Source organism: Canis lupus, chromosome 35 (genome assembly GCF_011100685.1).
Source record: "Canis lupus familiaris isolate Mischka breed German Shepherd chromosome 35, alternate assembly UU_Cfam_GSD_1.0, whole genome shotgun sequence".
Classification (NCBI taxonomy): domain Eukaryota; kingdom Metazoa; phylum Chordata; class Mammalia; order Carnivora; family Canidae; genus Canis; species Canis lupus.
In genome coordinates this window covers 13,154,452-13,180,456 of record NC_049256.1, presented here as the reverse complement: position 1 = coordinate 13,180,456, position 26,005 = coordinate 13,154,452, and the positions used below count along the sequence as shown (strand labels likewise).

The following is a 26,005-nucleotide window of genomic DNA, read 5'->3' as shown; positions in this document are numbered from 1 at the left end:
GGGTCTCAAGCAATGGCTGCATCTTCTTAATGGCTCTAGTTCTTACAGGATATCATCTCTCCATTGCCTCAGTTTCTGCTCTGAGTTTAGTATTTACCTGACTTCTGGGATCAAATAAACCATCTTCTCTCTTTATCCCCCAACCCCAAAAAATGGGATCTATTTCCCATTTGTGGCTTTGGAGTTGTATCACTCCCTTGTTTGCTTTCTCAGTTTCAGTCATCTATGTGACCAATGCCTGGTATTAAATTTCTTTCTGCCTGAAACTATAGTGGTTTTCCTTTTCCTGACTGGACCTTGACTGATATATGAGATGCAGAGGGCTATCACTCCAGGAAGAAAGAATAGCATGTCCTAAAAGCAAGTCTAGCTAGAGAAGAAAAAAAGAAGTATGATGGAGGAAAGAAAAAGAAAAAGGAAGCGATGTGATTCGAAATCAAGTGCTTTCAGGTGAGAAGATCCATGATGAAATTTTTCTCTAGAGGATCATCCTTGGAGGAGATGGAGAGTAGGAGTCAAATGAGGATACTGCAATAGCAATCTGGGGCAATGAGAATGGTAGCCTGAATGAAGACAGTGGCTGTGGGAATAGGGAGTGAATCGACTGGAAGATATTTAGAAATAAGGATGGGTAGAGTTTGGTGGTTATTTGGATGAATAGAGAGAAAGGAATGAAGATCCTTTCTTTGCTTTGAAGATCCTGCCCTTTGCTTCACTCTTTCCTCATTTGATTACATAGAGGATGTTACAGAATAGAAATTTTTCTAGTACTTTCATCTGGGAGTTCCCCATTGCGTTCTTAAAATGCTGCCCTTATGAAACAGGTGAAACATTAGGGTTTTTCCACATACATTTTCAAGTCTTTGATACCTGGGCTTGTGAGCGAGATTATCATACTAATTCAAGTCGGCCACCTGAGTTAGGTTGGCGCTACTGTGCCAGAGATAAATGAAGCCTCTGTTTGGCACATTGGTTTATTGAGCTTGGTTATACAAAGAATCTCTTTGTATAATCCAGACAAATCCATAATAAGGAAAATACCAGTCGCTACTACAAAGCTCAATTTAAAAAAAAAAATTATTGCTGTGTATTCAAACCAGTTTCTAATCATTTATTGAAATTATTCTGGGAAATTGGAGTAAAATGTAAAAAAATAAAAAATTAAAAAACCACATAAGTAGATAAGAATTATTCACAGTCCAGCTAAGAAAGGAAGGAAAAGGGGCATTCTAAGAGAATGGGCTATAAATCTTCATCAAGCTTCTAACGTTTGAAAGTTGAAGGTCTGTTGTTTACAATTTGTCTCTCTTTTGCAGTGAACTGTTGGAAAGAGGTAGTTTGGAAGGATGAAGGAAGGACAGGGAGGAGTAGTCAAAAACCACAGAAATCCTGCTTTTCCACCATAAATCACCATTCTGAGGGCCCTTGAAGGTCTACTCCTCTTTCTGCAGTGACAATACAGTGGGGCACTTAAGAACACAACTCTGAGATCAAGCAGTTTGAGTGCAAATCCTGATTTCACAGTTTGGTGGTCCTATCGCTACTACTACTCATGGACCAGGTAACTTAATGTCTCTGTGCCTCAGTATGCTCATCCATAAAATGAGATATTAATAGAAAGATCAGATAACAATTGCATTTACAATAGCATCAAGAAGAATAAATTACAGAAGAATAAACTTGACCAAGGAGGAGGAAAAGACTTGAACACTAAAAACTGTAAAACATTGTTGAAAGAAATTAAAGACAGAAATAAATGGAAGGACATCCTGTGTTCATGGATCAAAAGACATAACGTTGTTAAGATGGCAGTACTACACAAAGTGACCTACAGACTCAATGTGATTTCCATCAAAATCCTAGTGGCAATTTTTGCAGAAATAGAAAAATTTATCCTAAAATTCCTGTGGACTCTCCAGGGACCCCAAATATCCAAAACAATTTTGAGAAAGAACAACGTTGGAGGTCTCACACTCCTGAATTCAAGACTTAACCACAAAGGTTAATCAAAAGAATGTGATGGTGGCATAAAGTTGGGCACTTAAAGCAATGGAATCAAGTAGAAAGCCTAGAAGTAAACACTGGAATACAGAGTCAAATGATTTTTGACAATGGTGCCAAGATTATTCAACAGGGAGAGGATGATCTCTTCATCAATGTATGTTGGGAAAACTGGACATCCACATACAGAATAAAGTTAGACACTTGCCTTACACCATATACAAAAACTAACTCAAAGTGGGTCAAACATCTAAGTGTAAAGAGCTAAAACTATAAAACTATTAGAGAATAGTAATATTAAATTCATGTGAGCCATGTCTGGGATTGAGTAAATGACACAATCTCTGCCTGGCTCGTACATGAATGGCTCCATGGGGCAAAGAATGAACAGTTTATTTAGCAGTGCAGCAGAGAGAGGGCTTATTCTCTACACTCATTAAAAACAAAACCAAATAGTTGAAAACAAAAGTGGGGAAGTCTAAAGACACAGAGACAGCTGAAATCAGACTGCAGTAATTAAATCAAATTCTGTAATTCTCGCTGTTAGTGGCAAGACGTCCCTCAACAATATCTGAAGAAACTCTAGTGAAGGAAAAGTTACCACCTACTAGACAATCCACTACCTCTTTTAGACTCTAGTTTCTTGTCTATGTTTCCTTGTAGTTATTTATCTTTTTAAAATAGTTACTATTTAGTGTAGTTCCACTCTCTCAAGACTATTTTAATATGAATCTTTTGACAAATATCTTCCCAGTCACAGACAAAAGGAGATGGACTTAGCTAAAAGCAGATCACAATTTTGTGACAAAGATGCTAATGAGGAGCAAGCACACATTGAGCCTACTTTATTGAAGGTGCAAGGAAAGTAATAGTCCTCCTGCACTCTGTATATTTCATAAAATACACAGAGCATTGTATAAATACATGATTGTCTGGTGAATAAATGAATGCATGAAGAGCATCTAGCGTAAGTAGATCTAGAACCATATATAAAAATCAATCATTTACATTCAAGCGTAGAAGAGAACAATAATTAAGACAGGTCTTAATATCTTTGTTTAAATGTTCACAGGAGGGCAGCCTGGGTGGCTCAGTGGTTTAGTGCCGCCTTCAGCCCAGCACCTGATCCAGGAGTCCCAGGATCGAGTCCCACGTCAGGCTCCTTGCATGGAGCCTGCTTCTCCCTCTGCCTGTGTCTCTGCCTCTCTTTCTCTCTCTCTCTCTCTCTCATAAATAAATAAAAATCTTTTAAAAATAAATAAATAAATGCTCACAGGATTATTGTTGGAGTCTTTCATTTTTAAACTTATAAGCAAAACTATTTCTATAAAGAGTGTGAAATGGCTAGAAAAAGAATTGATCTTATATAGTATATTGCTTTAGAGGTGAAAACTCTGTGTAGAACTTAGAATGATACAGACATAGGCTTAAAATAAGGAAGACCGGTTTTAAAATTAGAACCAACAAAGAATGACCTTCCCCAAAGTTCTGAACCCTTCACTCTTCATGAGGCCTGGAGGATTTTCTGTAAGGAGGCTCGCATTAGGTGAGACCCATCCAGTTGGTATCCAGTGCTGAGATCCTATGACTTCTATAATCTCTCAAGGCAGCTTCTTCAGCTATTTTAGCAATGTAACATGTTTCATGCTGATCAAACTCCTGTTCTTCAAAGATTACCTTGGAGCCCACAGCAGAATGAATTTCATTCTTTTCTCCTGGGCTTTAGAGCTGAATGGCTGAAGGACAGAGAAACGTGTCTTGGAATACATGTACTCTTCCTGATTTGTATTCTTGCTATAGAGATCTCTAAAGGCTGTAATCACACAGAATATCTCAGCTTTGGGCATTTTAGAGACTTTTAGACCTTGGAAATGTGAGCGAGATGGGCAATCTTACCAAAAGTTTCCTTTTCTGCATGGGGATCGTATAAATAATACTGCGGCACTGATTCAGGCAGTATCACCAGACTCCTAGATGGTATGTGTCCTGTCCCTAAATACTACTCCAACATCTACTAGCCATTTCCCTGTTTATTGTTCTATAATGTGGAAAAGGTAGCGTCACTAACAAACACTCGCCAGCATACACAGCCCATGGGCATTCTTAACACTAAGCAAAAGGTCAATGGTAGCAGTCAAGTTTTTCAAAATGAAAAACTAAATAAATACTTAAGGCAAATACAAAAATTCATTATCCTTAGAATCTATATGCCTGAAATAGACTTGAGATCCTCTAATGTCCCATTCAGAAAAATTAAGGAAACATAATACACAAATCCCTTGTAATGAATTTAGGAAGAGGGAAATTGCGTCACTGAGTACACAGGCTTCCACTGGGAAGAGAGATGATCTGGTCCTATTCTTCTATCCCATTGCTGAATGACTTTAGGTGATCAATTAGTTCTTTCATGCCCTAGTTCTCTAAGAGTAAGGAGGTGATAATATCCTTCTCCCCCCATTTTGTGAGACTGGATAGATTTTCTATCTCTTAATCTCATCAAATAACTGTAGTTTGGCTCTCCATGGTCCTTTACTTGGAGTACCCATAGCCTTGGTATTGAGACCTCTGTACCTCCATGAGAAATCAATGTAACTTTCTGGTTTTCATGATTTAAATTTAAAATGAGGAGTTAAACAAGATTATTGGTGTACTTGCCATCTGAAGTCCCAGATTTGGCAAGGATGAAGTGCTGCCTGTGGTGAGTTAAGGCCTCTGATATGGTCTCAGGTTAGTAATGAACCAACCTCAAGGTCATTTCAATGTCTGAGATGTTTATGGCATTTCTCTGTTGATTATTCACCTTGATGATATCTTAGTGAGCTGCAATGACCTGAAAAGATAATACAGTCAAACTGATGATTCAGCCTTTTGGAGGCATGGAATGAATTCCCTAGGTGCCGTAGACTCTCCTCAAGCTCTGCTTTTAGGAAGGAGGTCTGAGTTTCTTGAGCTTGCCCATAATTTTTCAGTCAAAGTTCATTTTAGAAAACAAGAGCCAGATAAGGCATACTTAAAGATACTCTCTTCTTTCTCATGGAAAACTCTGGTCTATTCTTACTTCTGCTTCTTGTCTCACCTGAAATAGAAAAATAGGTGAAACTGAATAGGCTTCCCTGTGGTCATTCATTCAACAAGCATTTACCAGCTGCTTTCTTTGTGTTAGACATGTGCTGACATTGAGGATAATTTATGGGGGGGAGGGGGTGTGCACAAATAAGGTAGAGATTACTCTCTATTGGGTTGTCAGGAAACCTGAAGGACCAAAGGATGAGAACGCATCTTTTCTGGGGATTTCCAGGGAGGTGATTTCAGAGAAAAAGGAAGAGCTTGTGTGAAACCTCAAGGACAGGAAAGCTTGACACATTAAGGGATAAAGAAACTATTTTTTCTTACTCAAAGTGTGGTCTGAAGACCAGCAGCTCCCTGGGAACTCTAAGAAAATGTAGAGCCCTGAGCTCCACCCTAGACCTAGTGAATCAAAATTTGCATTTTTAACAAAGTGTCCAGGGGATTCACTTTCACATTAAAGTTGAAGAGCACTGTCAAAAAACACTGGTTCCAACCTCAATTGCACATTGGAATCTCCTAGGAGCTTTTTTCTTCTTTTCTTTTTCCTTTTCTTTACTTGAGAGAAAGAAAAAAAGAAAGAACAAGCCTGAGTAGGGGAAAGGCCAGAGGGAGAGGGAGAAGCCAACTCCCTACTGAGCAAGGAACAAGACTTGGGGCTGGATCCCAGAACCCTAGAATCATGACCTGAGCTAAAGGCAGACACTTAACCAACTAAGCCACCCAGGCACCCCAAAAATCTGCTAGGAGCTTTAAAAAATTCTGTTACCTTGATCCCCTCCCTGGAGATTTATTTTATATAGGTTGTAACAAGAGCATCAGTATTATTTTTAAGCTCCCCAGGGGATTCTGAAATGCAGCAAAATTTGGGAATCACTTTGTAAAGTACAGCACCTGACACACATAGAAGGCGCTCGATAAATATTCGTGACTCAAATGCTTGGCTCTCTAGCTTTCCCAGAGAGTCCCAAAAAGTGGCTGCAGGCAGGCACAAATGTTACCCTCTTCTGACTTCGTGCATTAGAAGGGCTACTCTCCCTAGCAAGATGAAGCCAAACACTGAACCATTTGGAAGAATGAGTTAGAGGATGACTATTCCAGGGACTCATTGAACACTTCCATATGCTGGGTAACTATTAATTTGGACATCTTTATAAATTTGTTGGAGTCTTAAAAGACCATATCTTTAGTGCCTGGGCACTGGGGAGGAAATGTAATCCTGAGTTGAACTCAGTATAAAGACAGCATGATTTTCAGATTTTCTGCACCACTGCAGAGAGCCCACACCAGAGAAAACCCTCTTCAGGGCAGTCTGGTAACATTCTTGACTAATGAGTTTGGAACAGAATGTCCCTACCCTGGCATTATCAGGGAAGACTGGAGGGAGGGGAGGTGTGAAGAGGGTACAGAATGTGATCAAGGGAAAGATATGTATGATCCAGAGCTATGGGGAAGCCCCCTGGGTACTTCTTGCACCTGTGCATGGTAAGAAATATGCAGCCAACAATGCTTACGTTAGAGAGCAAACCGCAACCCCCAAGTCAAGGACAATTTAGCGACCAGAGCACAGTCAGCTTCCCATTGCCCAAGGGTGGCCCAGAAACCAGAGAGAATTGAGAATATACAGAGCAACCCCTGCACTCACCACAGGAGGTTGCAAAAGATTTACAAAGCATGAAGCCCATTCATTTCCTCTTTGTTGGGGCGTAAGATTTTAAGAGCTCTCTGGAACACTGCTGTTTCAGGTAAAGGACAGTCATGGAAGTTGGGTAATAATGTAAGCCAACACAGTGGAGGAAGGGACAAAAAAGGAAATTTGGGTGACACAAATCTATCTTTACCGCCTTTCTCAACCTTGTGGGAGGAACAAAAAGTTTCTATTCTGAATATACAAAAAAAGCAAGATCCTGACATAGAGGAGATACCAAAAATCCCCAAAATAGCTGCTTTAAGGCTTTCAGGCTGTTCGGCAAACTATTGAGTCAGCAAAGCAAACAGATTTCCAGCTGGGGTTGCCCATTCTAGGGTGTAGGCACTAAATAAAGTCGCCATTTTTAAGGGTCATAAGAAGGCATAGGTGAACTTGGGGTCTAAGTGATCAAGGAATTATTGCATGAGTGAAAGAATATGTGAGTATGTCATTTCTCCAGAAATGAAAGTCATTGAAAATAAAAATATAAAAACCTAACGCAAACAGCACAATACCAGGGGGAATAACATATTCTTTGGGAGTAAATGAGTTATTATTATGCAAATAATTCATACCCAGTATACTTGTTGTGTGAGATCCCTAAGGAACTGGCATATCTAGTCTTTCCAGTGGCTATTTGCACGTGGCACCAAACCATGAGTACAACCTGGTTGAGGTACAATTCTTGGCCTATTCCACACCTGCACCCAGGTAGCTAAAAGGGACCAAAGAAAAACACTCCAATGTGCTACCCAGTCTCTCCTTAAACTCACGACCATAATGGGCAATGGACCTTTCCATAGTTGGGCAGGTGTTCTGTGTGTGCAGACCCCGTCTTCTCTCCCGCTCTCTTTGATGACTACTTCCCACATTCTCTCTCCTGAAACCTCCAATCTCTCCCCTTTATTCAGCTTCCTGAGCTGATATCTACCTTGTTTCCTATTTCAATTTTTTTAAGTAGCAATTAGATGAGAAATTCGTCATTCTCCCGCTGTCACATCTACCCAACTGCTGGCAGTTGTGCTCATCCATATATTCTCCTTTCTCTCCTTTCTCTATGGTGAAGCTGTCGCTGCTGCCAACCAGGGCCAATTGCAATACTGATGCATTAGATCTCACCCTCTCATTATCCCAAGGAGAGAACTGCCTCCCCCCAACCCTCTCATCATTTTTATCTCGATTGCCATGAGTATATGCACATGTGGTAATATCCTCCATATTTTTAATTTCCCTTGACCCACCTCTCAACTCCCTTCATGAACACCTAATTTCTCTGCATCTCTTGAGGGAAAACTCCTCAAAGGATTTTCAAACTATTTGTTCCTGCTGCATCTTTAGCATCTAGGACCAAATCTAGAACATAGTAAGTGCTGAAACCTTGATTGTCAAATGAGGGAATGAATGAATGTGTGAACTATAGCCAATTTAATCATTGCTGCAGTGAAAAAACATTAAACAAGTCAAATCAGTTTTCACTGTCAAAATGGTTATGCACATGAACAAAGATAATTTTGCAAAGCTAAGAATCTTCTGTATGCTGAGCACTGTGCTATATGGTTTTATAGGAAGATGGTAACCATCATTTACTTTTCCCTCAAGAAACCGAAAGAACTACAAGAAAGGTAGCAAATGCACAGGAAGAAACCAGATAGCACATTTAAAAAATATCATGGGGATCCCTGGGTAGCTCAGAGGTTTAGTGCCTGCCTTCGGCCCAGGGTGTGATCCTGGAGACCAGGGATCGAGTCCCTCCCACATCTTGCTCCCTGCATGGAGCCTGCTTCTCTCACTGCCTGTGTCTCTGCCTCTCTCTCTCTCTCTCTCTGTCTCTCATGAATAAATAAAATCTTTAAAAATATATATGTATCATAGCAATTTGCACCTGGGAAGATTTTAACAGTGTAAGTATTTTTAGAAGTCCTGCTGTATTGTATTTTTAGCTAACATTTATTGGGCTCTTACCATATGCCAGACACAATATGTCAATATGAGTGCTTCCCAGGTATTAATTCATTTAAAGCCTACAGGAATATTATGAGATAAATACTATTTTAAATCTCATCTTACAGAAGAGAAACTGAGTCAGTCATAGAAGGTCAAGTAAGTGACCCAAGATAACACAGCAGAAAAATGGTGCAATTAGACAAATAATAAAGCCACCAATGTACAGACTGAAAAGCAGGATGAAGCTAGACCTATCAATCATCAAAGCACTTGTGTTTGTTTATTGACTACTCAAGATCACATATAATAAGAAATGGTTCCTAATAGAGTATTATACGTTTGTATGTGGCCTCTACCTTCCAGAAAAGGTCACAAATAGGATGTTAAGCCCTTAGACTACTGCTTCTCAAACTTGAATATGAATAGGGATCACCAGGGGATCTTCTTAAAATGCAGATTATGATTTGGCAGGTCTGGGGCAGTGAGGATGGACGGGCGGCACTGAGACTCTATTTTTTGCAAACCTCCCAGGATATGTGGATTTAACTGGTCCAGACTTGTTGCTTTGAGTAGCAAAGAACTTGGACAAATTAGCGCCTACACATGATTGAAAATAAAATTGACCAATCTGTAACTGACAAGTAGAAAAGTCACCCCAAAGGAATAAAGTATGAGCTACAGGGAAAGCTAAGTGGCTTCTGCCCATTTTGACCATATATCAAGGGAAAAGTCAAGATTCTTGAAAAATCTCTTTTCAAGTGAACAATTGTTGCCAATCTTTATGTCATTTATAGTTTCCTAAAAAAATTACTCAGAGATGAAATTGGCTTAATCCCCAGGCCTTTAACTTATCTATTGTTCCCACTGGACCAACAGCTAGCTCTTAAAATACCTTTTTAGTTTATCTTTAACCCAGAAGCATGGGTCTTTTCCTGGTCTTTGGCTGGCTCCCTGCTTCCTCAGCCTAAACAGAAGCCTACCCTGCTGTGGTCACTTTTCCTGCCTGCTGCTAAAGGAATTTTAGGGAAACAAAAGCACGGAGTCCTCCCCACTCCCATTCCCTTTAACCCCCATCCAGGAGGCCTTTTTGTTTTGAGACCCTGCTCATAGACTCCACAGGTGAAGTTGTCCCAGGAGTAGGGTGCCTCCCTTCCACTTAACAGGCATGGTGAGGTTAGGAGGTTAAGGTAGCTTGCCCTTCAGAGCATCTTACAAAGATTAACTAATCTGGACAACAAGCGTTTGGCAGACATCGACAGTTACAGGGGGAAGCTGCCCCCAGGCAGTCAGGGGACTGGTATTTCCATAGATAGGAGGAAGTTTCAAGCACAAATTGGATAATATCTCAGAATCCTGTGTGTATAACTCATATGTACAGATATATGTATCTGCATAAGAAGTATAAATATAATACATTACATATAATACTTTGTGTATGTATTTATACATATATAATATTTTATATTTATGTATAGATACATACTGTTATGGGCTGAATTGTGTCACTCCAAGACTCATATATTGAAGTCCTAACCCTCAGTACCTCAGAATATGCCCATATTTGGAAAAAGTATCTTTATTTATTTATTTATTTTAGGATTTTATTTATTTATTTGAGAGAGACAGAGAGACAGAGAGCACAAGTGGGGTGAGGGGCAGAAAGAGAAGCAGACTCCCTACTGAGCAGGGAGCCAGATGTGGGACTCCTCCCCGAGACTCCAGGATCATCACCTGAGTTGAAAGCAGATGCTTAGCTGACTAAGCCACCCAGGTACCCCAAGAGAGTATCCTTAAGGAGATGATTAAGTTAAAATGAAACCATAAAGGTGGGTCCTAATACAATATGGTTGATGTTCTTATAGAAGAGATTAGGACGTAAACAACCCCTCAGAGGAAAGACTATGCGAGAACACAGAGAAGACAGCCATCCGTAAGCCAAAGAGAGAGCTCTAAGAAAAGACCAACCCTGCTGATAGCTTGATCTCAGACTTCTAGCCTTGAAGAATTGTGGAAAAATAATCTTCTGTTGTACAAGCCACCCACTCTGTAGTTTTGTATTATGGCAGCCCTAGCTAACTCATACATACATGCATGAGCATGTGCGCACACACACAAACACACACACACACACACACACACACACACACACATGGTGGCCACAAAGTCAGGAAAAGCAGACAAACACATTAGAAAAGATTTATTGTTATCACAATACAATAAATGATAAAATGATATTATCTAAGAGTCAAAACTTTATGGCCATCCTCTATAGGCATAAGCATGAACAAACATTTTGTCTCATCTTTGCACTGTGAGAGAGAAAAGGGTGTAAAGTAAATATAAAACAAACGGATCAGGCTGAGAAGAGACTTCAGAATGCCACTACATAGTTTTTTGCCAGATGTGGAAGTGGAGAATAATGTCTCTAGAGTTATTTTCCTCTGACAGCCACTGGATTTGCTCTGACTTCATTCCGCCAAGTAGCCTCCACCTGGCCTTCAGTGAGACACCCTTCATGTTGCCTTGGACTTCTTTGTACTTTGTGAGTGTTCTTCCCACATATTCTCCAGTGAAGTCTCAGGTTGGGGGAGAGTTGTCTCTATCTTGCAATGGTTAATCATTACTAAGAATTTATAAATTCTTTGCCCATTACTACTCACAGGAACTGAAGTGTAAAAGTGAAAACAGCACCCCCTTAGAAATGAGAATGAAGAGTCATTGAGAGGAAGAGAGCCAGCTTAACCAATCCAACTCTCAAAAGTATGTGGCTCTGGGGGGCAGGGAAGAAAAAATTCCTTTCTTCTGCCACAGCAGTGAAAGTAAAAATAGCAGTGTCACTGGTTTATTAAATGAGGAAGTCCAAAAATAAGTATTATAGACTGAGTTAACAACTTACCATAACATCTCAGATCACTTGAAGGGAAGCAAGGGGAACTTGTATATTTAAAGGACATATTATGTATGCCTGGAGCTTTCTATCGCTGACCTCAGGTGAATCTTCAGCATAATCATGTAAAGTAAATTTTATTATCCCTGTTTTGCATAGGAAGAACTAAAGAGACATGAGTCCAGATGTTGCTAGTTGAAGGATCAATCCTTTTATCTCTGGCTGCCTTTCTCTGTGGAAGATGGAAAAGGTGAACATATACTTCTCTACCTTCTCTGCAGCTAGGAGTAGTCTGTCTATATGACAAAGTAATCTGTCTATCATCCAGGTGATGATATGTAAGCATATGCGAAAGACTCCCAAAGTTACATCTACAGTGTGGACTTCAAGTCTAAATGCAAACTTATGTTTCCAACTGCCAGCTCAGCATCCTTGGCCAGGATGTCAATAGGACTCTCGGTCTGACAAATCCAATTTGTCCTCTCAGCCTTCCCAGTGTATCTGCTCACTGCCTATCTTTGCCATCTAAGTCAATGCCAACCCCTGTGTCTCCAGTATGCAATCCTCTCAGGCATAGTCATCATTGCCTCCTCTTCTTGTCATACTCAGTCCATATCCAGTCAATCCTCAGATTGTGCAATCTATGCTTCTCCTTACCTCGACTGCTGCCATTCTGCTCCAAATCACCAGTAGCTCTTGCTCTCAAGCTTTCTAATGGGACTCCATGCTTCTATCTTGACCCCTCCTTCAGCAAAATCTCAATACAGTACCCACAGTGAGTCTCTGTCATCTCCTTCACCCTCCTAGTATGTCAGCTTCATTTGGACAAAGATTTGTTCTGTTTTGTTAACTGTGAGAGAACTGATAATATCTGATCTGAAATAACTGCTCAATAAATATATGATTAATTAATGAATTAACTGATGTTTGGAGATTTAGGAAAAATCATTTTTTCACCTTATATAAGGGATAGGCATCAGAGAAGTCATTGCTATCTTTAAAAATACTGAAAAGATTTCTGTTGAAAATCGGGTAATGGGCACTGAGGGGGGCACTTGGTGGGATGAGCACTGGGTATTATGCTATATGTTGGCAAATTGAACTCCAGTAAAAAAATAAAATTAAATTTTAAAAAAGACATAAAAAATAAAAATAAATTAAACTAAGCTAATAATTAAAACAATGTAATTATCAAAAGCTATTTTAAAATATATGTTAAAATATTAAAGAATACCTACATGATGTTCTATATTTTAAGAACTCTACAGCAAAATACAATTTTGAAATAAAATTTTGCTTACCGCAAATTTAGAAAAAAGAAAAACAGCTGGTAGCCTTAAAATAATACTGAGAATGAAAGAGCAAAAGACAGAAAAGTCTAATATCATGTTGAGTCACTGAAGCATCACCTGCAATCTTATCTCTGAACACCATATGAGGAAATATTACCTTATCCACATAAGCCAGGTATCTGCAAACCATGCTCTGCAGGCCAATTTTGTCTTCCTGCCTGTTTTTATAAATAAAGTTTTATTGGAATACTACATATTAACATAATGTCTATGGCATCTCTCATCTTATAGCAGAGTTGTATGGCCCACAAAGTTTATAAGATTTATTGTCTACTCTTCTATTGAAAAGGCTTTTCAACTCCTGGTTTAAGCAAATGTCAGTTGAATATCCCTTTTTATTTTCCAAGTCAAAAGCATTGCAGTGGTCATGGATGCTTAGATGTCCTGCTGTGGTGGGGCATAAGTGAGTGACAACACCAACTACTACCCTTTGGATCCATGACCACATTCTCAGAAGCCACACTTCAGGTAAATGGCTCTTGCCCAATGGCTAAGCATAGATGCCATTCTTGTGAGATGCAAATTTTCTCCAATGGATGACTTTGGTTCAGAGATTCCCATCAACTCAGCCAAAACTGTCTTGCAATGGCACTGGAATCTCAGATTCTCCCTATCCAATCCTCCTACCTTCCTTTTCTGCTTCCCAGGAATCAGACCTACATCATAGTCCGAGGAGCCTTCCTGCATACTCCCTCTTCCTCCTTTATCCTTCACAGGTGTTTTCTTCAATAAATCTATTGAAGGTCTTGTTTTGCCTTTTGGTTCTCAAGGGACCCCAACCAACATAAGTATTCTTTACCAAATGCTTCTGTTACTCTAAATTCTTGACTTTAGTCACAAAGATGGTAAGAAGTGACTTTTAGATTTAAACCAGCATCTGCCTGACTCAAAACTGTGCTTTCTCAACACTGTTCTAGTATTGTTATTCCCCTAGCCTTTTTTTTTGTTGCATTGTAAAAAGATTTATTAATTTATCTGTTTGTTTGTTTGTTTGTTTGTTTGTTTGTTTGTTTAGAGAGAAAGAGCGGGGGAAAGGGCTGAGGCAGAGGGAAAGAGGGAATCTCAATCAGACTCCGTGCGGAGTGTGGAGCCCAATGCAGCGCTTGATCTCACAACCCTGAAATCACGATTTGAGCCAAAATCAAGTCTTAACTGAGCCCCCTAGGTGCCACCCGCAGCACTATTTTTTTTGCTTTCTTCCCTGTATTCATTCATTGAATAAGGCATCCACAAAAACTTTATGGTCATGCACTATATTTTATTCACAGGCATACTCTAACACCTAGCAGGGGTTGTTAAACAGTTGGCAACATTATAATGCTGGTTGGAAAAATGAATAAATAGATGACCAAACATTTATTGAATATCTATAAAACAACTCTTCCTCTAAGTCAGAAAGAAAAGATGACAACAGGTGTTGGTAAGGATGTGGAGAAAAGAAAACCCTCACGCACCATTGGTGGGAATGCAAACTGGTACAGCCACTCATTCGCTGGAAAACAATATGGAGATTCCCTAAAAATTTAAAAATAGAACTACCATATGATCCAGGAATTCCACTACTGAGTATTTACCCCAAAAATATGAAAATGCAAATTTGAAATGATACATGCACCCCTATGTGTACTGCGGCATTATTTACAATAGCCAGATTATTGAAGTTGCCCAAATGTCCACTGATAGATGAATAAAGAAGAGCCGGTATACACATATTTAAAGTCGAATATTACTCAGTTTTAAAAAGGAATGAAATCTTGAGGCACCTAGGTGGCTCAGTTAAAGCATCTGACTCTTGGTTTCAGCTCAAATCATGACCTCAGGGTCGTAGGATCAAGCCTCAAGTCAGGCTCCACACTCAGGGCAGAGTCTGTTTCTCTCTTTCTCTCTCAAATAAATTTTTTTTAAAAATCTTTTAAAAAAAGAAAAGAATGAAAGTTTACTACTTGCCACAACATGGATGAGGCTAGAGAATATAATGCTAAGTGAAATAAGTCAGTCAGAGAAAGACAAATACTGTATGATTTCACTTATATGTGGAATTTAAGAAATAAAACAAAAAAAGGGGGGGGAGATAAACCACAAAACAGATTCTTTAAGAGAGAACAAATTGGTGGTTACCAGAGGGGAGGTAGATGGGGGATGAGTGAAATAGGTGAAGGGGTTTAAGAGGACACTTTCCATGATGAGCACTGAGTAATGTACAGAGTTGTTGAATCCCTACATTGTACACCTGAAACTAGCATAATACGGTATGCTAACTTCACTGGAATTAAAAATTTTTTTAAAACAGCAAATAAAAGGGGGGGGGAGGAAAGATGAAACCATCTGAAGAAAAATTCCCCATGTTGTCCTTCTCCATGTCAGACCACAGCTGTATTCAGTACTACTCAGCATCAGAATTCCACTATAATTTATTTTCTACATTTACCAACCCTGAAAAAAAGTTAGATCTGATCTAAACCAATCTCTCATCTACATGCACTTATCCAACCACATTGACACAGAGTCTGATAGATGTATCTCTCTTTCCTGTTTAAATGTACTGTGTACTCTTGTTAAAAAACATAATGATCATCCCACAAAAACGTACATAACTATCCAGATGAAAGTGATAAAATGGAGAGAAGAGCAGTCATCACAAGTGAATGCAGAAATTGCCTTGATTACCTCAAAGGAAAGCACTGATAAAAAAAAACTGTAGGGAGATGAGCTACTTTCAACTCATCTGGATGATGGATTTCTGAGAAAGTCCTTCATATTTGCTTCTAAATGGTGGTCTCACTAATGAATTTTCTGTGGGCTGTTAGGAACAGACCTTGTAGTCAATGTCTTAAATAACTGCTTGTAGATTTCCAGTTACCATTGTAGAGTCTTGAAGTCATTTTAGTTGGGCAGCTCATGTACTGCTGAAAGTTTTAAGCTAACTTGGAAAGACCTCATTAATGCTCTTTCTCAAATAGTTGCTTCAATGGACATCAGCTTCTTCATTAGTCTTTTTCTAACCAACATTCCCCTCATTTTTCTGGTTTCTTGAATTATTATATTATAATGTGGAAGTGTGCCGAGTGATGCCACACGGAGTGTTATGTCAGATGGATTAACGGGGGCTGGAGGTAGGCTGGTGAGGAGGGAAATAAGAAATAAGACCTGGGAGAGCCATTGATATTGTTTATTCACATCAAGAATTTTAAAAAGTAAATTCCACCCTCCTAGATTCCTTCTAATGTTTCCAGTCAGTGGGGTTGCTCTAATGAGTTCCCATTTAGATTAAAGCAATAGCTACAATTTTTATTTCAAAAGCTCTTGCCAATAATGATGTCTCCATTTGGGGGAGATGAAGTGGAACAAACTAGAGGTTAAGAATCAAAACACTTGGATTGGATTCCTGGCTCTGACCACTTAGGCTTTTGTAACCTTGAAACAGTGGCTCTTCCCAGGCATGGATACACTCCACATGCTCCCCCAATAATTGAGAACGTGTACCCAGAAGCACTGCCTGAGGCAAATCACTTAAACTTTGTGAAATCTCATTTCCTTAACTCTATAAAGAGGGCATGGGATTCACTAGGGATTATGAATTCTTGCTGCACATTAAAAACGGTACCTTTTAAAAAATAGTGGTACAGGACCCCACCCAAGATCAATTGAATCAGAATCTCAGAGGGTGGGGTCCATGCACTGATGTCTCTTTAAGAATGCTCTGGTGGTGCTTATGTGCTTCCAGAATTCAGAAACACTGCACTGATATTCAGGCTCATTACTAATCCTCCAGTATCTAAGAATCACTTGCTCCCCTCAAGATTCACATGAGATGCAACAAGAATCCATTCAGATGGCTCTGCACTTTATGGCCACAAAAGTATCTCCAACCTAGGTCCTAGGGATCTAGGCAGGACTGATCTGGGGGGAGTTTTATGGGAGTAAGAGGTCATGCCGACAGCCAAATTTTTACTTTGCTTTTCTTCTTACAATTTTCCCTTATCATACACAGACACACAGGACCTTTTTAATCGAATTATAATATGTGCACAGCTTGATGGATTTTTATATATGTATACACCTGTGTAGCCATTACCAGACCAAGATATAGAAAACTCCTACTCCTAGGTATTCTATAGAAGACTGGTCCTACTATTTTGAGAGGACATAGAAGGTCTGCAGAATCTGACAGATGGGCTGTGTTCATGACCTGCCATGTTATTCTCTACCTGCATTGTTGTATCATGAAATAAATCATTAGATGTGACTTTCCCATCCCCCTTGCCACTTTTCATGAAACTATCACACTTGCTTTTTTTATTCCTTTGGAAATTATGTGCCTCATTTTCCTTTTATGTCCCAGAATATTAGCTCTATACGCCCACTGGCTTTTAAGGCCAAGGACTGGGTCTGTCTTCCTCACTCCTGTGCCTGCAGTCCTTATACATCTATGGACATTTGCTGAAGGCATGCTGAATAGATACATGTCTTTGTTGAGGGGGTGGCTTACATAAAGACAAGAGGAGACAAACATGTTCCTGACTTCAAAAAGTTTTCTATGACGTAGTTGAGTTGGGGACAGTTTGGTCAAGGTACACTCCAAATGTACTAGGAGTGCCTCGTGAGTAATTATGAAACAAAATATCATCAGGTCAAAATGGTTTGCTATTGACTCTAACGTCAATCACCTAAAACCTTCGAGGGGACAAGGAAGCAAAATGAAGAGGTCATCAGAATGGTCTACTGGTTAATGACAGTGATCTTCTGGAGCTGAAACTCGGGTCTTGAGGAGGGCAAGGAGATTAGGGGAAGAGAGAAGCTCTGACTAGTGGAAAGATTTGAACGAAGCCTTCAGGGCAAATATCTAGCCAGTTCTGTGAAGCGAAGAACAAGCCCATTATCTGAGCTAGAAACAGGCAGTGTTGAGGAGAAATAAGAGAGAAAGAAGAACTTAAAATAGTCAGTTGTCAGAGATCTAAGGCAATTGGCTGAACTTTTTATTGAATCACCAGATGGCACTGCCAACAGCACTTGTGGAAGCTTGTTCTGGAAGACACAGAGGAGGGGTAGGGCAGAGAGAAAGGCTGAATGCAGGTACACAGAGTAGGAGCTGCTTTCACAATCCAGATGTGAGCCTTGTTGTGGGTGGTCAGCAGTGGTGATCATGAGCAAGAGATGCCCCACGCCTTCAGCAAGTAAAGAAAGTCAGGTGTTCAAGGTCACACCGAGGGTACTGGTGTTAGTCACACAAATGGGACATTTGGGATTGGGTGACTATCTGAGGGAGAAAATGATGGTTTCAACTTGCTGTTCTAGTTGGTGTTGGGCACGCTCTCTGTCTGGCATTTGGGCAGCACCAAACTAACCTTTGGAATGTGAGAAACGGAAAGAAAAAGGTGGATAATCCCATTCCATTCTCTGGCCTAAGATATCTTGAATCAATAAGGCTCACTACTACCTAAGTTGAGACTGTTTTACACACACTTGTTATCTTCTTGATGCATTTAATTTATTTATACATGTGCCCTTGAGAAGAAGTATGATAGAGACAATTGGGATAAACCTGGAGAAACTGGGGGAGGAAGGGGTTACCACTTTCTGGCCAGGTAAGAGGAGCCTTTGCAGCTCAGGATCTGGCTGAGCTCTGGTCTGAAACATTTGATCATCCCTGATTTGGAGCCAATAGAGGAAAGCACTAGCACGTCTCACAATTGCATGTCAGACCTTAACAACACCAAAAGCTAGACAGCAGGATAATCATGTCTTTTTAAAAGGTGCCAGATGATTAACAACTGTGTTTTTATCTTATTTGTAGATGTGCCAGCAGTGGTAGACACAATCAGAACACATTCTTCAGGGCAGGAACCGATCACAGGCTGGAATTGATAAAATCCTGGCATGCCACGGACAACAATTATGTCATACCTGTCCAGGGGCATAAGTGGCGTTCTTTTCCCCTAAACTACCAAATCCTGAGCATTACTGGAGGCAGAGTAGCAGAACTGAAGGGGCAATAACAAGATCTGGTCTGATCCCTCTTAAAAAGAGTAGGAACATGTGCTCTACCTCTTAGGCCCCTAAGTAGCTGACTGTGGATATGGAAAAAATATAGCCTCATTAGACCCCCCTAGGCTCTGGAGGGTACACAGTGTTCTCATGGGAGCAAAACAGGGAACATAGAAGCTAGCAGGACTTTTCTTCTAGGAACTTCTCCAATAAATTTTTCAGACTTTATGTCACTGAACTATATGATTTTTCACCTTCCAGACAGCAAAAAACAAAACACACACATACCACCCCCCAAGGAGAAGGAGAAGGAGAAGAAGAAAAAGAAAGAAAGAAAAAAGAAAAGGAAAGGAAAAATAACTGAATTAGAGGTTGAAATATTCTCTGCAATATGGGACATTTTTTGCAAGACAGAGAGTGCATATGCTCATGAGAGAGGGCAAGGGCTGAGGCAGAGGGAGAGAGAGAATCACAAGCAGACTCCCCACTGAGTCTGGAGCCCAACTCCCAGGATATATCTCATCACCCTGAGATCATGCCGTGAGGAGCCAAAATCAAGAGTCAGATGTTTGACCAAATGTTCCACCCAGGTGCCCCTGCAATGTGGGACTTCCAATGCAGTTCGCCCCTATATTATGTTTGTGCCCATTCCAGAGATGTTAAAAAAGAAAAATCTTTCATTGTCACTAAGATCTGATTAGTACAGTTTTGATTTAGATATGATGTTTCATTTTTTGTTTCTTTTTCTTCCTTGTTTTTTCTTTTTCTTTTTTTTTTTTGGCTATTCATAGGACATATAAATGGTTCACACAGTGAAAAGTTGTTGCTTTCTCATGATCACGCCAGGGTTAGACACCTATTTTTGTGTCGAAAGTTAGTTTCTTGCATTTTAACCCAAGACATGCAACATAGAAACTTGAAAAAATATTAATCATTTCAGGTATACTTTGCCTTCCGTAGGTCAATTTTCAACCTAGTCAAAAATTCTGTTACAGTTGAAATAATATTGTTGTGGGGATTGGCAAAACTATGGCAGACACAAGAGGAAATCTGGTGAAGTATCTTAATTTAGAAGTAGTGTAACTAAAGTTGGGATTGGCTTTAAGAAATGTTGAAAAGAGGCAAAGGAGGCCTTTGGTGCTTCTCTCTTCCCGACAAGCATCATTTCCAGGAGCTCCAATTCATCTCAGTCTTAACCATGTGCATGCTATCTAACTCGGATGATCAGAGCATGAATTTAAGGCATTTCTCTCCAATGTTGGAAGAGAAGCCAGCCACCATCCTTCTGCTAGAGGACAAGAAAATGGTCTTGATTCATATGGGTGGCGCATCTGTGATTTGTAATAAGCCCAGTGTTATTACCACGTCATGGGGAAAAGAGGGCTGAAAATAAGCTTGGGGCTTGTTTTCTTTTTCTTTTTTTGTAGGGGGGGGGGGCTTGTTTTCAAAGATACTTTCAATGTTCTTATGTAATATACATGCAGTAGTGACCAGAAAAGACCAATGTGCTACCACATAGAACTGTGTGACATTGAGCAGAGCTATGGGAGAATGGAGCCTTGAAATAAAGAAGAAATGGCCACCATGGGGGTAGGGAGCATGCAGAACGAGAACTACATTTCAGAGGTATTAGGATAAAGAATGAAAGGCAAGGAAAAAGCAATGAGTAGACTATATTCAGAGGATCATTAGTAGAGAACACTAGAAGATAAATCACAAAGCTTGCTTGTCAATCAGGATAATATTATAATCTCTGTTTTCAACAACAGAGGATCATTGATTACAATAGTGACAACAAAATGCACATGTATCCATTCGTGTACCCACATACTCCATCATTCTTTGTTCCCAGGGATCTATGTTTCCTCCTTCTGTAGGGAGATTATTAAGTTGAGGTGGGGAGGAATGCATCCCTCAAGTCTGAAGCTGCAACAGAAGTATTTTCCTGCTCTGCTATTCTTGACATTCCTTGTATTGTCCTGGAATTCGTTTGAGGTGGCTAGACTGGGTAGGAGTCCATCACTTCTTAAGGCCAGGAATTCCCTCACAAATAGAGTTGGCCAGAGTCAACTTATGCAAGTCTATTGTTCCTTGGGCTCTAAGTGTTCAATGAGTAAAAGCATACTAAAAATACCTCTGCAACTAAGAATAAAACACCCATAAAAGTAAAATAAGTGACCAAACCCACTTTGCAGTCAGAGGTATTCAAGTTTCTTAGGGAAAAATAACTGAGCAGCAGGTTTCAATGCTTGCCTGAAAAGTTAAGGTCAGGAGGAATGTTCTAGATTATTGTTCACCAGATAAGCCCATTAGGATATTAAGAGTAATTCGGAGATACTCAAAATCTCATTTGAGAATACAGAGTAGCTCCTAATCTCAGCATAAATCAAGAAGTTCATGAATTCTGATCCCAAACTGCTGAATGCACTACCGTTCTGACTCCCCAAATCCATCCTACACCCAAAACCAGCCTCATCCACAGTCACACATTCTTTCATTGACTCATTTAACAAATATTTATTGTGCCTCCGGTGTGAGCCAGGCACTCTGCTATGCTTTGAGGGTGTAAAGATGAAAAGACACAGAATCAAGGGGGGGACATGTAAATCAACAAGCTGTAGTGTGATAGCACGCCCCAATGGAGGTATGCCCAAGGGGACCACACAGGTGGGGGTACCTACCTCAGGCTGGAGGCAGCAGGAGAGCTGGAGAATCGCATTCCACATAGGAATGAACACAGTCCCTTGAGATCAAGAATTTCAGGAGCACAAGGTATGTGTGGAGGAGCAACAGGACATGGTGCCGTCTCATTTAGCAGATCTTAAAGACCCCCATGCCTCCAAATGTTACCTCATTAACTCCACGCTTGAAATAGTCTTATCTCTAATGGCAGTGAATTAAGGTTCGGTGAACACTGAAATATTTCTTTGAAGAAGGACGATACCTTGCCATCAGCATTTTAGTTTACATCAGTGAGCCCGGAGAGAATAAACCATTAGATAAGAAAATGTTGGGAGAGAATAAAAGAAAGTCAAGAATAATCTAGGCAGGGATTCCTGGGTGGCGCAGCGGTTTAGCGCCTGCCTTTGGCCCAGGAGCGTGATCCTAGAGTCCTAGGGATCAAGTCCCACGTCGGACTCCCTGCATGGAGCCTGCTTCTCCCTCTGCCTGTGTCTCTGCCTCTTTCTCTCTCTCTCTCTCTGTCTCTCATGAAAAAATAAATAAAATCTTAAAAAAAAAAAAAAAGAATAATCTAGGCAGAAAAGGTTTACCACGGACCAATTCAGTAGGACACCCCAGATCCAGGGAGATGGTCCTAGATGCTTGAAGAAATCTGTACCCACAGAGAAAGGGAGAATATAGTAAGAGAGCAACTAGGTCCTTAGCCAGTGCAATTACTTGCCAGCTCACTTGGATAGATGCCTTGGCACCAGAAAGGCCTTGCCATAACTGAGCTGCTGAGGCAAAGTGCTCTTCCAACAGGCCACCTATTTCAGGATGACCGAGCAGAAGGTCAAAGTCATCATGTAGTGTTTCCTCATTCCCCTTTGCCAGGCAAACAGAGCTGAGGCATTGCTAAAGCAATGCTTCTGACATTTCAAGTGGGAGGAAGATAGGGATCCCTTGGGGATCTGGTCAAAATGCAAATTCTGCTCTCGTGGCTGGTAGGGGTGGGGAGGAGGCTGGGCATTTGCATTTCTCACAGTCTCCCTAGTGGTGCTGAGGCTGCTGGTCCAAAGACCAGGCCTGGAGTCACCAGGGCTGGAAGGCTGATCTCCCCAGCATCTCTCGCATCTGTTCTCTTGTCTTCACAAACTTCTAACTTCATAAGCCTTAGTTTGGGCCCTCTGCACAACGGGTTCTAGGCTCGATCCATTCTCCACACAGTGCCAGGGTGACAGTTTAAAAAATGAATATAGCCCTGTATATCCTTGCTTAAATGACTTCAAAAAATTCCTCTTTGCCGAAGATATTTTAAACTTATTTTCTAGTTGAACTCCTAATGCAGAAACTTTCCTGAAATTCATTATTTAAAACGTACACAAGTGACACTGCTCTGGCCAAAGCCAAGGAGAAACGCCTCGATTCTCTCTTCTCACTTACTCAGTTTCCCGTTTTCTGGTAGCAGCTCAGAGATACTTCCATGTAATCCTGGATTCTGATGAGCCAGGGGTCTAACAATGAAGTCCAGAAGCCATTTCAGCTTGAAACCATGATGTACCTTTAGAGACATTACTCTCATTTTACTCTTTGAGGAAGTGAGTATAAAACTGCCTCCTTCATGAGTTGTTTTACAGATTCAACTGGATCATGTGCACAGCATACCAGGGACATAGTAGACACTCAATACATGCTTGTTCCACTTCTCTCAAAACCTTACAATTAGATATGTTTTCCTTTGACTGAAACTTCTTTCTCCCCATATGGATAATATTCATGCAGGGGCACCTGGGTGGCTCAGTGGTTGAGCATCTGCCTTCAGCTCCAGGCATGATCCGAGGGTTCTGGGATCGAGTCCCTCATCAGGCTCCCCGTTGGGGAGTCTGTTTCTCTCTCTGCCTGTGTCTCTGCCTCTCTCTCTGTGTTTCTCATGAACAAATAAGTGGAATCTTAAAAAAAAAAAAAAAGGATAATAATCATGCCAATATTATTGGAAGAGGTAACATATTGGTTTTTTTAGTGTGAGTGGATTCGATTTAGGCTTTATTCCTATGAGCAGGCTTTGATTAGGGGTGGGGACTGCTCAAAAGATCCCTGAGCCACTACAGAGAGAGGGTGGAGAGCTGGCCAGAAGGGTCAAGAGATGAACCAAGTGTGGAGCCTCGGCTACAGGAAAGGGTGAACCAGTTTCCCACTAGTGTTTATCACTGGCACACTGGCTTTCATATCAATCAACACAGAATGCTTAGAAATTCCGAATGAGTTACAACCAACTATACAGGGATGTCTGTGGGTGTGTTCACTGGGGGCATGGAGACTCTAGGAAAGAGTTCAGTCTTATTTGTGTCTCCCAGACTTGCGTGCGACAAGTCAGGGAGGTGAAGCATGACCTCTGTGGGCACAGGTGCTGTCCCTGTGCTGGAGCTCTCACTACTCGAGGGCAAGCATGGGGCAGCTGTCCACAGCTCCCTCTCCTTTTGGCCCTCTAAACCCTCTCCCTGTCTCCCAGAGCCCACAAGGTATCTGCCCCAAGAGAACTCTCAATATATGGCCTCAGCCGAGGGACTGTGGGAGCCTTTCTAGAATCATTCTTCTCCCAGCTGTCCACACCAAGCAGGTGGCACAACAGGTGGCAGGGTGCCCTCGGGCGGTGCAGAGGAACGGTCCAAAATGTACGCGAACGGGCTGCTTGCTTTCACCAAACAGGACAGCTCCAAGTGAAACCCAAACCTTGTCGCCTAAAGGATTTTAGCTGCTTGAGGCTCCTGGCATGAGATCAGGAAGCCAGACTGGGGACAGAGGGCTCTCCCTGCCTTCCAGTGCAAAGCGCTTCCTCCTCCAGAAACTGGGTCAGTCCCAGTGTGGGGCCATGGCCCCATCCGCCGGTTCCCGGGAGCCCCCAGGAGAACTGCCTCCGAAGGTCTTATCAACCCGCGGCATCTCAAAGCCCCCTGCAATGTTATGAACATAAAACGATAACTGACCCCACAGAGTTAATAATTACTTACAATTTGTGAAAAGCCAAACACATCCCCAGGTCCAGTCAACAGCAGGCAGGCGAGGCGGGGGCAATGCCAGCTGGCTGGTAAAGCAGGTGAGAGGCAGGCAAATAAGGACAAAAGAAAGCATCCACCCCGAACCGCAGACTCCCAGGTTAGGAATGCCAGGAAGGTGGAAACCAACCTGCAGATCCCCACGCAGTCTCTCTGCCCCGTGTTAGCAGCTACAATTTGCACATAGACAAGAACTGTGTCCAAAGGTATCTTTAGGCACCGTGGGTCTGATTGCAGCAACGTCTACAGAAATTCCCACCAGAAGCATCTGGCTGTCTCACTACCCCCTTTAAAAAATTTATTTTATTTTATTTTATTTAAATTTAATGAATTAACATATAGTGTATTGTTAGTTTCGGAGTAGAGTTCAGTGATTCCTCAGTTGCATATAACACCCAGTGCTCATCACGTCAGGTGCCCTCCTTAATGCCTATCACCCAATTACCCCATCCTCCCATCCTCCCATCCTCCTCCCCTCTAGCAACTCTCAGCGCATTTCCTAGAATTGAGAGTCTCAATTGAGACAAAGAGGTTTGGCTCCCTCTTTGATTTCATTTTATTTTATCTTCCCCTCCTTTCCTCTGTTTTGCTTCTTAGATTCCACATGTAAATGAAATTATATGATCATTGTCTTTCTCTGATTGACTTATTTTGCTTAGTGTAATACCCTCTAGTTCCCTCTAGTTCCTTCCATGTCTTTACAAATGGTGAGATTTCATTTCTCTCTATATATATATCTCTCTCTATATATATATTTTTTTTTCAGTCACTGAGTAATCACTACCCTTTTGCAAACACAATGAAATCAGAAAACTTGCACAGAGAAAATATTCCAGGAGAGGAGCAAATGTAAGCGGACTCTCCTTTATGCTCTCCTTACACTTGCTTCTGACAATGCCCAGGGGTGGATGTCTAAGGCAATACAGTTCCAATAATTTGAATCATGCCAACTATTTCTCAAGAGAGCTGCTTTTGAATAAAGTGATAAGAAGCATGGAACTTGACATTTTAACCAAAAACTGCATGGATGAGCTCTGCGAGTTTTCTGGCTTAGAAGTTAACTAACAGTTTCCCAGAGGATAGTAGCCGTAGCCTGTTCTCTGCCAGTGGGCTTCAATTCCTTACTGTCCTAGATAATGAAATCTTGTGTGATGTATAAAGGTCCATCCTTTGAAAATGCTTCACATGTGCTCTCCCACCAACCACACACTACCTGTGAGCGAGGCAATGTGGGGCCTTGGGTTAGTCTCGTGTTATAGCCGAGGAAGGCCAAATAGGAAGATACTAAATGGCCTGAGCACAGTTCTCTTGATCCCTGGCCTCATGTTCTCCTCTGTTCGGGCTGCAATGATTTAACTCAAAGCAA

The 26,005-nt window shown here is 41.0% G+C and overlaps 1 long non-coding RNA gene across 1 annotated transcript in view; it reads right to left on the bottom strand.

Annotated features, from left to right (window-relative positions):
* Positions 1-24,725, bottom strand: part of LOC119877862 — a 98,716-nt gene extending 73,991 nt beyond the window's left edge. The window contains exon 1 of the long non-coding RNA XR_005384149.1: positions 24,595-24,725. This is a non-coding gene — a long non-coding RNA (uncharacterized LOC119877862). The remainder of the gene's footprint in view (positions 1-24,594) is intronic.
* Positions 24,726-26,005: the final 1,280 nt, after the last annotated feature.